General features: G+C 50.7%; 1 pseudogene; it reads right to left on the minus strand.

Moving 5' to 3' along the window:
• Positions 1–229: 229 nt before the first annotated feature.
• The window catches only part of LOC119393372 (histone H2A-beta, sperm-like), a 37,150-nt pseudogene continuing 22,124 nt past the window's right edge, over positions 230–15,255 (minus strand).

Here is a 15,255-nt window from a genome sequence, read left to right on the forward strand (position 1 = left end):
AGCTCGTTTGCTGTCGCAGTACTTCAAGCCGGAGTGTCGATACCACGCTCACTCTCAAGATTTTGCCGATTGCGATCTCAAAGGCGCATGACAGCAATAGATATTTGAGCAGTTAACACAAGGCGCGAGCGCTCCCGATAAAAAAAAAAGGAAAAGACGACTCCCAGAGAAAAAGAACGCCTTCGCGCGCTCTCAATTCGACGAATGCAAAATTGACAAAAATCAGGCATAGCAATAGTAATTTCCTTTATTATACACCGGTGCCGTTAAACGGAGCGTCCGATGAGGTTAGTAGGTCTGACTTGAACCGGCCCCGTCACCGCCTTTGTGGCCGCCCTGAGAAGGCCGACTCCCACCGCTCTTTTTCGGCAGCAGCTCCTGCGGAATGTTGGGCAGCACGCCGCCCTCGGATATGGTGACACCCGAGAGCAGCTTGCTCAGCTCCTCGTCTTTGCGAACAGCCAGCTGCAAATGTCTGGGAGTGATGCGAGCCTTGTGGTTGTCGCGAGCGGCGTTCCCGGCCAGCTCTAGCACCTCGGCTGTCAAGTATTCCAGAACGGCTGCCATGTAAACCGGGGCACCGGCCCCGAATCGATCCGCGTAGTTCCCCTTGCTCAGCAACCGCTGAATGCGCCCCACGGGAAACTGAAGTCCCGCCCCCGAGGAACGAGACTTTCCCTTTGTGTTTTTGGACACTTTCTCTGCTGGTGCCTCGCCGGAGATCCTGGAAGTGGTGACAAACGCAGAGGACAGTGGATCGCCTGAAAGACGCGGAGAGTCGCAAAGCTATAAGTGAGCGCCCCGTATGGGCACCGTGCATACGTTAGGAGCCGCCACAGTCGCGCGCTGCCTCCAGCGCCAAAGCGGCCATGGCAGCGGATTTGGCGGGATAAGGGAGCAGACGACGCTGGCGGCGGCAAGCCACTGCGCCGTGCTTTGGTGCTTCGCTTGATTCGTTTTCTTTACCGTTTGCTTTCAAAAGACGTCCAATTGTTAGCAGCTCTCAGAGAACGCAGCGTTAGCGCGTGTGCTTCTTTTCGCCAGACCTCGTGTATCCTCAGGCGAACGCGGCAACGTAAAATGCATGAGCTGGGGGAAGACAACGGAGGTAACGAGCCCGTTGAGCAAAACTGCGCACGCGTAACGTGGGCGGCCTCGCTCACTAAACAATCACAGCTTATTGCCTTCGGGTTAACGCAACAGCGAACTCAGCGGCAGCTTGAAACTGGCGATACCAGCAATTGCACTGTCACGGCCGCTGAATGAAAAAAAAAAACGCTTTCCATCGAACGGCCATGGCACTGCATTTGCTGCGCCGACTTCTCTAAATGGAAACTGGTAATAACCAGCACACGAAAAATTGCTGTAGGTCTTATTGCACCCAACAACGCAGCAATTATTCCTGGAGTTCAGCATTCCTACGAGTAGCGCAACCGACACAAAACGAACTCCCCGCGAAAATACCTCGCGCCGTCACATCGGGAGCGAGCAGGGGTGCAATCGCCAAGCGATGCTTTATGGTTTATGCTATATTGTTCTTATCGTCCACCACATGCGGCTGACTGATCGCGTTGATAACGCGGACGGACCGTCGCTCTGGTCACTGGCCAAGCGCGAAAAGCACGAAAAGTATAGTCATCGTAAAAGGCATAGTTCCACGATTTCACCCCATTGCGAGCATCCCGCTAAATCTGCGCTTCTTGCCGCTAGGGACGCCTTCGCTCGGGCAGCAGAGTCTGCACGGAGCCTATAGTGAGCCACATTTTTTTTCACGCAAGCACCGACGACTGGACGACTGGACGTGAGCATACGAAAGCTCAAGTCGACGCATCCAAATGCCAACAATGCTACCTGGCGTGTGGGAAATGTGGTTCGAGAGAAAAGCTTGCTAGTAATGCCACTTTTGATTAGCCGAAACCAGCCACATTCAGGTAAATATGAAGCAGTTACGTTTGCGAAAACAAAGGGTATCAATTATTTGCGAAAACGTTAAACCAGTCACGTATTCGCAGTTTCGGAGAACGCCGAGTGATGCGGAACATATAGTGGCTTTCACGTAAACATAGCTGGCTACGCGATCACACAAAGCCGCGAGCACAGAAGCACCGCGTTGACAACTCTTTTCGACGAAAGCCTCCTGGTCGTTGTAAATATGCGTGACCCCCCAAAAATGCTCTGCCGAGGTAAGGACGTCAGCCTTTGTACTGCCGTGCACACCCATAAAGGCGGAGCCCCACTTTCCGTCGAAAAGGTCTGCTAGGAGAACGCGCTCGCAAGGAGCAAGGCAGCCAACACAAACGCGTGATGCAGGCGGTTGTTTACGTTAAAACCAAGTGGATGTCGTGAAGTGGGGCGTTCTGCGTACAGTTGTGAGACACGCACTTCAAAATATATTTTAAACATGTTCTAGGCCATATGAGCCACTGATATTTCTTACATGATACGTGTGTCTAATCTATTCCAAAATTTATCTCGCCTTCAAAATTTTGTGTCGGTACTCCTTTAACAAAGCAAAGGTTAAGCGCCGCACACTTCGAATGTATAAAGACACTCACTTGCGAAAAGCTACCTGACCCAGAAACAGCCCTGGGAACGTCCCCTGCTGCGAATGAGCCCCACAGCCGCAGCTTCATGGGTTTTATCGAATGAACCGCTTTCACGTGACCGTCTGGTTGCGTCATATTAGCTGAGTCACGCTAGTTCTGCGACGATCTTCAAAGTGCGATAAGAGGCCGGCCCTTTTGCCACAGCTTCCGCTGGGACACTAAACGCCATGTGTTCGATCAGTTGTCGGTCGTTCGAGCATGGAACACGTAGACAGGTAGACGTAAAGCTACTACGGCAGGTACTGTGACAAGCTACGCTCAAGGTACGTGTGGCCAAAAAACGGCCGCCATTCATCTAAAGGGGGCGCCAGGTCAGCCCCATATCGCTTAGCGCTTTACTTTTTGAAAGCGAGATCAGGTGGCCTTAGAAAGCGTAGTTGTAAAGCGAGATTCAGTAAAGAACAATGCACTTTGTGGGAAAGGTAAGGAAACGACAGAGCATGTCCAGATTGAATGTAACGATATCCACCCAGGTGTGTTTGGGCACGAGCCTACATGAAGCCTTGAGTTTTGGGGACAACAATAAAAAGCTGAAAACGACCGCGATAGAATTAAGTGGATAGAAAGGACAAAAAAGTCACAGTTTCGCCAAAGGGCGAAGCAATGAATGCGATAATAAGAAATCGAAATGTCACACGAAGATCCAGAAGCAGCTCGATACTTGCAGCGTGCCGCTAAAGCACAAAGAAGGACGCCCTAAATGAACGCACAGGCATGCACAGGGCCAGCGTGAACTAACAACTGTCACAGTTGTTACGCCTATGTGCTTGAGCAACATGCTGCAAGTGTCGACAATGGAGAATCAGACGCTTGCTTGCTTACTTGCTCGTTTTCTTGCTTGCTTGCCGATTAAATCATGGCTCTTACCCACTACGGGGGATCGGCCATGAAACCGGCGGTTAATATAAGTGGGGGAATTTAGACGTTCTTAGATATTTCTTCTTTTAAACTGCGGCGTGTGGAGTGACCCTCTGCATCTTCTACCACAGGGGCCGTCTGATGCAAGGTGTGCCGGGTATTCTTTGTCTTTTTTTTTCCCCTTCCACATCCCGAGTGGGTACAGAAAATGGCCACTTTGTCGTGCGCGTTTCAACGGCAGTATTCGAAATGAAAGAAAATTAGGAGTGCTGCGTCTGCAAGTGTCGACAATGGAGAATCAGACGCTCTTAGATATTTCTTTTTTTTAAACTGTGGCACGTGGAGTTACCCCCTGCGTCTCCAGCCACACGGGGGCGTCTGTTGCAAGGTGTTCCCGGTGTTCTTTCTTTTTTTTTCTCTTCCACATCACGAGTGGGTATAGAAAAGGGCCACTTTGTCGTGCGCGATTCAAGGGCAGTTTTCAAACTGAAAGAAAATTAGGAGCGTTGCGTGACAGAAAATACGCTCACGCTCCTCCGAGATTTGCTTACCACCAGCGGTACATGGTGTGTATACATAGCTCGCCGTTATTACGCCTGCGCATACATGGCGTGTGGCTTAGTATAGTCTAACGCAACGCGCAGGGGACCGAGGGGTTGCTGGTTCGAATCCGCGGTCGGGTACTTCAGAATTTTCTTCTGCTTTATTTTTTGTGCCTATTTTATACATATACATACATATACATATCCGGGACGTGACGGCGACGACAAAAATCAGCCGAGAGTGTCCATATAATTGCTATCGCAATAAAATAAATAGTGCGGAAAGGTCATTCAGCCGTAAGGGACGGAGATCTGGGCTGTCTATTTGTTTTTGTTTTATACAATAAGATCGATGAAGTCGAAGTAGACACACCATTAGGCCGACTTAAAAAACAATGCGTTTCTTTCTCTTTTTTTCGATGCAGGTGGCGCACATGTCATCGAACCGTTATAAAGGGGACGCTCATAGCGCCCATTCATCTTTACTCAGTTGGGCCCATCCCGTGATTGCTTGATGCGCAGGGTTACGGCCATTCATATTTCTTTACAATCATGGCGGCCGAGGACCCTTGCTGTTGAATTCCAAGAACTGTTTACCTCCTACTTTTACCCCCTGAAAGCCGTGGACCAAATGCAGGCCGTTCCATTGCGAGAATGATGTCATGGCTTCATTTTCATGTTTTTATCTATTGCGAACCACGTTTTTTTCGTGCTGAACACATCGGTGGGGGGGCTGCTCTGCAATATGCCCCTCCTTCTCCCCTTAATGGCGAACCCTGCTCACGCTTATGGATGGGTGGTTAGCACACGTGCCATTCTCATAATCATGTGGGCCTCAACCATGGTCCCCAACTATCGGTGTCTGTGCACAAAGCTGTCTGGCGTCGCTATTGCGCTCCTTTAGGCGCATTGGGAAGCGCGCGCAGGAGGAGCCTTGTAATACGCGAGAGTATTCTCTTAACCGAACATTTAAGCACCGTACAAGGACAGCGCGACACACACGGTACCCAACACCAGCTTCACAATAGACATCCGATGTGTAATCCTGCATTCATATTTTTTTGGCCCCATTCATTCCTCCTGCCGATGACCGTGTGCATCCTGCTCAGAGAGGAATATGCACGACCGGTGACTGAACCTAACTACGAGTTGTTTTTTTTTAGGTGGGGAGATAGGCCACGCGAATATGGAGGCGCCGCACATTTATGAGCCCTCATCTGCTGCGTTCCACCAGAGAATAGCTTATTCAGCCTACTCACAACGCTATTTCATAAAATTAGTAGGTGGTGCCCTTCCACCTATGCAATGCCTGATGTACAGGATGGCTGCCAAATGTCCTCTGTTGAGCAAATCTCAATAAACACCGACGAACGCCGACGCGCCAGTGCCACTACCAGACACCTGAGTGAAGGATAAGCCTCGCCTCCAATTTTCTTGCGACTTAGCTGTTTTTTTTTTGCGATAGCAATTATATGGACACTCTCGGCTGGATTTTACCGTCGCCGTCGTCATGCGCCGTATATATATATATATATATATATATATATATATATATATATTGTAAAGGACGAGATAGAGACAACGCCCGTTCCTGGGCCAAGCTGTTCTATTCTCTGTCCTCGTCTTTCTCTACCTCGCTCTAGCTGCCCGCGCGCCAGGGCCTCGGTGCCGCTCTTCGTCATCACACTCGGCCATGACTGCGAGCGCGCGGAACAGTCGACAATGTCTCTGGTGGGCGGTGTTGGCTGCATCGCGGTGGTCGGTCCCGACCACGCTGCAAGTTGGTTGGGAGACTTGCCAGAAGTGCCTCTGGTGGGCGACACTCGTTGAATAGCGGTGGTCGCTCCCGGCCACGCTGCGACTTGGCGTGTGGATGAGTCACAAATATCTCAGTTCGGCGACACTGGCTGCATGGCGGTGGTCGGTCCAGGCCCCGCGGCGACTTGGCTTGAGAAGGTGCCTCAGCGTGCTCTGGCGGGCGACCCTGGTTGATATAATGTGGTCGTATGTAGTTCGCACGTTTATCCCGTCGCAGTTGGCAGAACAGGGCAGGATGTGGTGGGCCCTGTAGCGCCACTTGCTGCACCGAACGAGGCCACCTGCGTTTTTTGCAGTGGTTCGAGGGGCGTCTAGGTCTCTTACTAGACGTCTGTGGCAACGGGAAGCTCAGTTCACGCGTTGACCTTTGACACCGCTTGTACTTTTGCAGCGTTGTCGCTGTGGAGCACCACCCCGCCGTTCCGAAGTCAGCTTTTCTTGAAGACGCGCTGCGCGCAGCAGGGGCATCCTCGCAAGAAGCCGTTCCAACAGCCCATTGCCAAAGTTAGTGGTAGTCGTGTGTGCTCACAACGTGTATTTTTTTTCATAACTATGCGTTAATTAGTATAATTAACCTTATTTAGTCAATTTTTTTAAATTCTTGATTGAATCAGTAAAATATCATTTTTTATCTGTAGGCCGCATCTAATAACTAGAGGCCGAAATTTTAGGCCCTAAAAAAGCTCGTTTTAGGCGCCAAAAAAGGGAGGCAAAACAACGTTTTAGGCTTCCAAAATAGTAAATATAGGCACAATAAATTTTCACATAACTGCAAATAATTTGAAACAAAGACGTGCGCGAGCTCTATCTACGAAAGCAAAACAAAAATGTTATTGCTTACGATGGCACAAAGGCGTTAAACAGTTGAACATAGCCGTACAACGTGCTTTGTCCCGCACGGTTCGCAGAACACGGTCACTCCCGTGTTCTGCACGGTGAGTCAGGATTCCACTGTCGAATCAACACACACGCTCCTAGGTGTCTTCTCGGCATGACTGAGAAGGGCAGAGCACGAGCAGATAGCCAGATCGCTAAAGCACCTGAAGGGAGGGATTCCTCCTCTTGTCCCGGTAGAATCGCGTAGAGCCAATTTCTCCCCTGCCAGTGAATCACTGGCGTAGCCAGGGGTGAGAGGAAGTTCAACACCCCCCCCCCCCCGAAACTTTTCAGTTTTGCATGCGTATATATGCACGCATGCATACAAGCGCACTCACGAACATAGATAGAGTATGGTTGAAACCCCCTCCCTCCCGAAAAAAAATTCTGGCTACGATGATGCAGTGAACACCTTACAAGTTAACTTACAAAAACAAACGCCGCGTGCACATTATATTTTCCTTTCTTCTTTTGCTCTTCACTCTCATTTCTGCTGACGGCTCTCCACAGTCTTGCATTCGTGAACCGCGCACGCCGTGTCTCTGCGGCGGCGAATGTGCGTGTCCCACTTCACGGCTGCTAGCAGTTGTTTCTGGGAGTTGGTTGAGCTACAGGACTAGGTTGAACCCGATAGTTCCGAACAGTCAGTGCTGCGCGGTAGCATGAACAACGGTCTCAAACTGCTCCCGGGAGCGCAACTTGAGGCTAAATAGTGTGAATACAAGCGCCAATTTTGAAAATAGGCATTTATAGGCACTTGTGAGCATTTAGGCACAAACGTCAAAAATAGGCATTTAAAGGCACTATAAAAACACTATAAAAACCTTTCTTAACCTCTAATTCATGCTCACATATCAAAGTGGCACGATAGGAGCGCAACGAAAAAAATAGGCATTTCCCTAAAATCCGGTCTCTACTAATAACCTCAGCATCAAACATTCATTAGTGCTGAAATCTTTCTAGTTGATTTTTTCTAGAAAAACCGAAAGCGCGCGATACACGTCAAATATCAAATAGACACTCGCTCGCGCGACGCTACTCAAGCGCCTCAAGCTTCCTTTGGTTACTAAGCGGCTGCGTTCGTTAATCACTGCGTTATAGAGGGCTTCATGAAGGACCTGCCGCTGACGCGTTCATCAAAGGGCGTGAAGCCTATGCACCAGGGGGCATTTCTTGTGGTAAATGGAAACCTGCTGGCCATCTGAAATGTATGCCCTCGTCGCATTGAGATTGTGGAAAAGTTTAGGGGAATAAGGACCAAGGTATATTTGGCAATGGGCGCCAAACATTGGCCTCAATGCGTCTACACTCAAAGCTTAGTTAATTTCCAAGGCAATGACTGAGATACACCTACCAGTACCATGTATAATGGCTGAGATCTAGAAACAAAGGCGGTCCGCGAGGGTGTACATAGGCGTTCCATAAACAAGCAAATGAACAAAGGAAACGAGTAAGAAGTGTACTAAGTAATTACATTCCACACGCCCGTTGCAGCATTCGGATTGCGGTGAATTCGCAAGATCGTCTCTATTTTGGAGACGGCATTGTTTAGTAGTCTTACGGAGACCGAAACATCCGCCTTCAGTGCGTTGCGACATCAAGTTCAAAAGATGATGTTTTGGTAAAAGCTCCAAAAGTACAACTCAAGAGTAGATATATAGCCTTGTGTAGGCGTTTCTTCGTGAACGCGATATTTACAAAAAAAAAGTTATAGTTTGTTGCTTAGGAGAAGTTAGCGCTATTATATAACGCCGGCTACTCCTTTTCACAGATAATAGGATTCGTGAAAGTCACAGCAATGGAAAAAAAAGTTACATAAAAGCGTACCAACGAAGAGTACTTGTAAGTCAGATTTTTCTTCGTTTATGCATGTATCTCACAGGTCTCATTATCTGGAACAGGGGAGGGGAGGGGGTGTTAAATAAATAACAAGCACATTAGGTTGCGTCAACCGCTGATCCATTTCCCATCTTTCTTTCAAGCAGAAGTAAGTGGCACAGCGCATGGTAAAATTCATTACTTTCTAATCAGTAAGGAATATTCATTCTAAATAGTGTAAATATTAAAGACGGCGAAACGACTTTCGAGGGGAAAAAAGCGAGGATATAAGCCTGTGTGCTAAACTATAAATATATACGAAATAAGAACACATAAGACATATATTTTATACAATGATAACTAAGTAGAAAATAAACGTTATATAATGAAAAATAGTTCGAATGTAGCAGGGATATAGGCTGAATTCTCTTGATACAGCACTGAATATAGGCGAAGTCCATTAAGAAAAAAATTAAGCTAGGTCATTTCTAAAAATTGCTTTTGAAGACACCACTTGAACCTTTCGACGAACATGAAGTTCAAGAAAGACCAGTGTAATTGCGTCTATGCGCCTGTTCCAGAGCTACAACCATCCACTGTACTTGTTTACGTTGGACGCCGTCGCCGCTCACTTTTCATTGAACGCAATACAGCGATGCTTATATTTACAAGGGCAGTGCATGTCACAATCGAAAATGACGATGACGAGGACTGCTAACAAGGCTGGTCTCATTACGTCACGAGAATGCAGCACCGTTTTTTACATTCACTGCAACCGAATATTTGATTGTGCACTGTCCATATACTCTTCCCTTCTTAGAGGTTGCGTTCGCAGCACAAGCTTACAGCATGTCGCCAGATCAAAAGCACACTTTCACAGCTGTCACGGTAATTCACCTCTGGAGAGATTAAAAAAATTCGGCAGATCGCACGTACCGTGGGAATCGATGTTATGCGAAGCATGCGCGGGATGGTGACTGTGGCGTAATTTTTTACATCGAGCGAAACGTTACGGAATGACGATCAAGAAATGTGGAAGTGGTATACGCACACTCATATGTTGAAGAAACGCATATGTATTATATAACCAGTTATTTACAGTTGCGTAACGTTGTCAGCAGCAACATGGGTGTTACCAACACCAGACGCGGTAAGCTGACATGTAATGCTTATATTCTTCAATTCTGGATAGCGCGAATCCTAACAGCACAAAGAAGAAACACATATACAGTACAGGGGTTACTCGCAACTAAGCTTCATTCAGGAAAGTTTCCTTGGATATGCACACAGACGAGTGGCACGCGCAGGCGCACGGCTCGTACGTTACAGTCACACTTGTTGCAGTTTCGTTACAGTTGTTATGCTTATGCTTGTCTGTTATGACGGAGAACGCACACACGTTTCACGAACCCGTGTGTGTGTAGAAGTGGTTCTTGACAGTTCTTGAACAAGGTCATCATCACCATGATCAGTGAGCACCAGCAGCTGGACCGGACTTGTTAATCGGATCCGTTCGTGATCGCGGCTACGAGGGGTCTAAGTGTGATGAAGTGCGAGGTATAGCACAGCTGGTGGAAATCCTGGATGCCTCTTACGATGAAATGATCTATGATGCCTCCTGTACTGGACGTGGCAGCGAGGTTTCTTGATGGCCTGTCCATATTCAAGCCTTCTTTCACGCAGTATAAAGACCAGGCGTTGTTGGGTCTTGAAAAATCAATCTTGAATTCACCGGTAATGATGAGCGGCCTGGTTCTCTCGGCAGATTTATTGTAGGAAGCATTTACCCTGGTTTTTGCGTATACGACGTGGTCCACGTTGCGGACCACGTGAATGAGTGCATGGTAGTTGAGCGTCTTCCAGGGGTCTTCTGTCTTCAGCTTCCTCACTATACTTGCGTCCGCCGTGGTGGTGTAGCAGTTACGGTGCTCGGCTGCTGACCCGAAGGTCGCGGGTTCGATCCCGGCCGCGGCGGTCGCATTTCGATGGAGGCAAGATGCTAGATGCCCGTGTACTATGCGATCTCGGTGCACGGTAAAGAATACCAAATTGTCAAAATTTCCGGCGCCCCTCGCTACGGCGTCTCTCATAATCATAGCGTGGTTTTGGGACAGAAAACCCCAACAATTATTGTTATTATTATCAATTCCTTGCGTGTCAATGTGTGTGTTCGCGTTTAGTGAGTTGGTTGCGACTTTGTATCACCTGTGGCACATACCCGGAAAACATGAACTCCGCTATGCGGGTATGTGCCACGCGTGACTGAGAGAAAGGGTTTCATGACGTACGCGACAGGCATTTTGCGTTATTCATGTCATGACCAATGAATAGTGTTTGTCATACACTGATTCCCTGCTGTGCCAATTTTGGTGACAACCAGGAGCGCCCAGATGTAGGCGGCTAGGTAGATAGATAGATAGATAGATAGATAGATAGATAGATAGATAGATAGATAGATAGATAGATAGATAGATAGATATAAACGTAGATAGAAAAGCCCAAAATGCCTGTGGTTCGCTAAGAAATGCTTCACATTTAAAATTTCGGTTGTGGCGAAGCAATTGGTACTGTTTAACGGTTGTGTTCTCCAGTGGCTCCTAGTGGGTCGTCCTCTTGAAAACGCCGCTCGCTCTCGGAGCCCGTGCTTTGGCCTGGACTGTCGCCATAGCGAATTGTCGCCGAGTCCCGTCCAATAAACCGCTTAACAAATTGGTGGAGAGTGCTGTGCTCCCATTCGATGCCTCTGGAGCTTCGATCCCGTACCCTACCAGCTACCATGCCTCAAGACGCCGCCCAGCAGACGCCTTCCGCCTACACCGACCTCATGCCCCGGTGTCCCTCGTATCCGCGACCCCCCAGTCTTCACTGGCGCAGATGGGACCGACGTGGAGGACTGGCTCGCGATCTATGAACGCGTGAGTGTCCCCAATAAATGGGACGAGGCGGGAAAATTGACCAACTTGGTTTTCTACCTCGCGGGTGTGGCCGGCCTGTGGTACAACAACCACGCATCCGATTTTACGACGTGGTCCGACTTCAAGACCGCCATCATCAACGTGTTTGGCCGCCCTGCCGTTCGTAAGCTGCAGGCCGAACAGCGTTTGCGAGAACGAGCTCAGCAGGCCGGCGAAACCTTTACCAGCTACATTGAAGACATCCTCGATTTGTGTAAGAAAGCCGACGCCACCATGTCGGAATCTGACAAGATGAGGCACATTATGAAAGGCATCGACGACGATGCCTTCACGATGCTGCTCGCCAAAAACCCCAGCACAGTGGCCGAGGTCATCACGCTCTGCAGAGCTACGAGGAGCTGCGCCGGCAGCGGTCGATGACCCGTCGCTCTCCATCCCGCGACGCCGAGCTCGCTGGCTTGTCGACCATATCCGACCACTCCGCCTTGCTCGCAGAGGTGAAGTCATTCGTGCGCGAGGAAATTGCGCGCCAGTTCTCGCTGCTGGACTTTGCTCAACCTCAGTACGTTCAACAGCCGTCAACCACTCTTCTCCCTCCCCTCCGTCGAGCGATTGAGCAGGAAATCGCGGAGGTCATGCCTGAGTACCACCAGCACCATCCAGCTCCTGCACCACTCAGTTACGCCCAAGTTGTCGCCAGGACGTCCCCAGTAATACCTGCGGCAGCCCCACACAGTTACGCCGAAGCCGCCCCTAGACATCAGTCCTTCGAAGCGGCTGTGCCGGCTACCTACGCCGACGTCATGCAGAGGCCACGACTGCAGCCAACGATGCAGTCATATCAGTCGCCACCCCGTCAATCACGTTCTGCGCCATGGGCGGGCCCTGCTCCAGCAAACCGATGGCGCACACCTGACAACCGCCCCATATGCTTCGCATGCGGTTACGCCGGCCACGTGGCGCGTTACTGCAATCGCGAACCAACCGCCTCAAGTCGTGTCGCCCGCCACCAGCCAGTCAAACCGCACATTTTACGCCCCACCTACGCCTCTGTCGCCGACGTCACGCCAAGCTCCATCTACTCGGCGCTCTCCGTCTCCACGACGTCGCTCACTGTCGCCGATGCGCCCACGTCCGGTCGCTCGCGACCAGGAAAACTAGTCGTCGCAGTCCAGGAGGCAAGGGCTGCGACGCTATCGAACTGCGAAAGCCCTCAGCGAAGCCCATCGAACGTGATAGACGTGTTTGTCGACGGTGTTCCCGCATCTGCCCTTGTCGACACTGGAGCCGCCGTATCCGTTATGGACCAAAAATTGAGCCGATTACTGCGAAAAGTGAGGACGCCACTTTCTGGGATGTCTCTCCGTACAGCGAGCTCCCAGAGTATTCATCCTACAGCAATATGCACAGCTCGCGTCGTCATTCAGGACGTTTGTACGACGTCGAGTTCATTATAATTGCTGCATGCTCTCACGACGTCATCCTGGGATGGGATTTTCTCTCCCGCCACGACGCCGTAATTCATTGCGCACAAGCCGAAATCGAACTCTCCCCGTTCTCAGATCTGACGCCGGCAGACACTTCATCGGTATCGAGCAAGATCCTCGTCAAAGACGATACCAAAGTGCCTCCAAACTCGTCGACGGCTGTGTCAGTCGACTGCGCCGGTCTCTCCGACACCATTGCGCTCATTTCGCCATCTGACCACGTTTGCACAAGGAGAGGCTTGCTGGTACCTTTCGCGACCGTCCAAGTCACTCAGGGCAGCACCGCTATTTTTGTTAACAACCCATCTCCATACATTGTTACGTTGGTGCGAGGGGAATGTCTTGGCAGAGTGGAACCCCTCGAAGACGCACAAGTTATGGACGCACCCGATGACACGCACTGTCCCAGTTCCGGTACGCTCAGTGCTGTTTCCGCGTCCGATTCGTCACCTGCTGATGTGTTTAGGTCCTCCATTGCTGACGACCTCACATCGGTCCAGCGTTCCCAACTTCTGTGCCTGCTGGAAGAATTTCGTTCTTCTTTCGATGTACGGGCAATCTTCTCTCGGCCGCACTTCCGCTGTTACGCATCGCATCGACACCGGCGCCCAACCACCACTGCGGCAACGTCCATATCGCGTGTCTCCCGCAGAACGCCGGGTCATTAATGAGCAAGTCGACGATATGCTTCGACGCGACGTTATTCGACCCTCGGACAGCCCATGGGCCTCTCCCGTTGTTCTCGTTGCGAAGAAGGACGGTTCCGTGCGGTTCTGTGTGGACTACCGACGGCTCAACAAGATCACTCGCAAGGATGTTTATCCGCTGCCGCGAATCGACGACGCGATTGACAGCCTGCAAGGAGCCGAATTCTTTTCGTCTCTTGATTTGCGCTCGGGGTACTGGCAAGTACCCATGGCGGATGACGCTCGACCGAAGACAGCCTTTGTCACGCCCGACGGCTTGTACGAGTTCAACGTCATGCCGTTTGGTCTGTGTAATGCGCCCGCGACCTTCGAGCGCATGATGGACACCGTTCTGCGCAACTTGAAATGGCACACGTGCTTGTGTTACCTCGACGACGTCGTGGTTTTCGCTCCGGACTTCTCCACGCATCTCCAACGTCTGCGGCATGTTTTGACGCGTTTGCGCAACGCCGGCCTCCAACTGAATCTGAAGAAGTGCCGATTTGCAGCACGGCAGCTGACAATCCTCGGCTACGTCGTGTCCAAGGACGGAATCCTTCCTGATCCGGCCAAGCTTCGGGCCGTGGCCGAATTTCCCAAACCTACGACCGTAAAAGAACTGCGCAGTTTCGTAGGACTGTGTTCGTACTTTCGACGCTTCATACGAAACTTTGCCACCATCATATCGCCGCTGACGAAGCTCCTTGGAAGTAACGGACCCCTAAATTCGTGGTCGTCCGAGTGTGACGACGCGTTCGCAAAGCTCCGTCGTTTGTTGACGTCTCCTCCCATCCTACGCCACTACGATCCTACGGCCCCAACGGAGGTACACACGGACGCCAGCGGTGTAGGCCTCGGCGCTGTCCTTGCGCAGCGCAAACCAGGGTTCCCCGAATATGTCGTGGCATACGCAAGCCGTACGCTTACCAGAGCCGAGACCAATTACTCAGTCACGGAAAAAGAGTGCCTGGCGATCATATGGGCCCTTACAAAGTTTCGACCTTATTTGTATGGTCGCCCATTTGATGTCGTCACCGACCATCATGCACTATGCTGGCTGTCGTCATTGAAGGATCCCTCAGGCCGTCTCGCCCGCTGGGCACTTCGCCTGCAGGACTACGACATCCGCGTGCTGTACCGCAACGGACGCCAGCATGCTGACGCCGACGCCCTCTCGCGCTCTCCCTTGCCTGACGACAATGCCCCCTGCTCAGTATCTCACATGGCTGTTGCTTCAATCAACGTTCACACCATCGCTACCGAACAGCGCAAGGATAAATGGATCACCTCGCTGATCGACTTGCTCACTGATCCGTCGGCAACACCATCCACTCGCGCGTTGCGTCGTCAAGCCCACCATTTCGCCGTTCGTGACGACCTCCTGCACCGACGCAATTACAACGCCGACGGCCGCCAGTGGCTACTAGTCATACCCCGCAGTCTGCGTTCTGAAATATGCGAAGCCTTCCACTCTGACCCGCAATGCGCGCACTCTGGGGTATCCAAAACTTACCACCGCATACGACAACGATACTTCTGGCGTGGGATGTACCGCTACGTGCAGAAGTTCGTTCGCTCCTGCCTCGATTGCCAACGCCGAAAACCTGCAACGCACGTGTCGCCAGCAGGTCTACAACCATTACCTTGCC

This window comes from Rhipicephalus sanguineus, chromosome 1 (genome assembly GCF_013339695.2).
Source record: "Rhipicephalus sanguineus isolate Rsan-2018 chromosome 1, BIME_Rsan_1.4, whole genome shotgun sequence".
NCBI classification, from domain to species: Eukaryota; Metazoa; Arthropoda; class Arachnida; order Ixodida; family Ixodidae; genus Rhipicephalus; species Rhipicephalus sanguineus.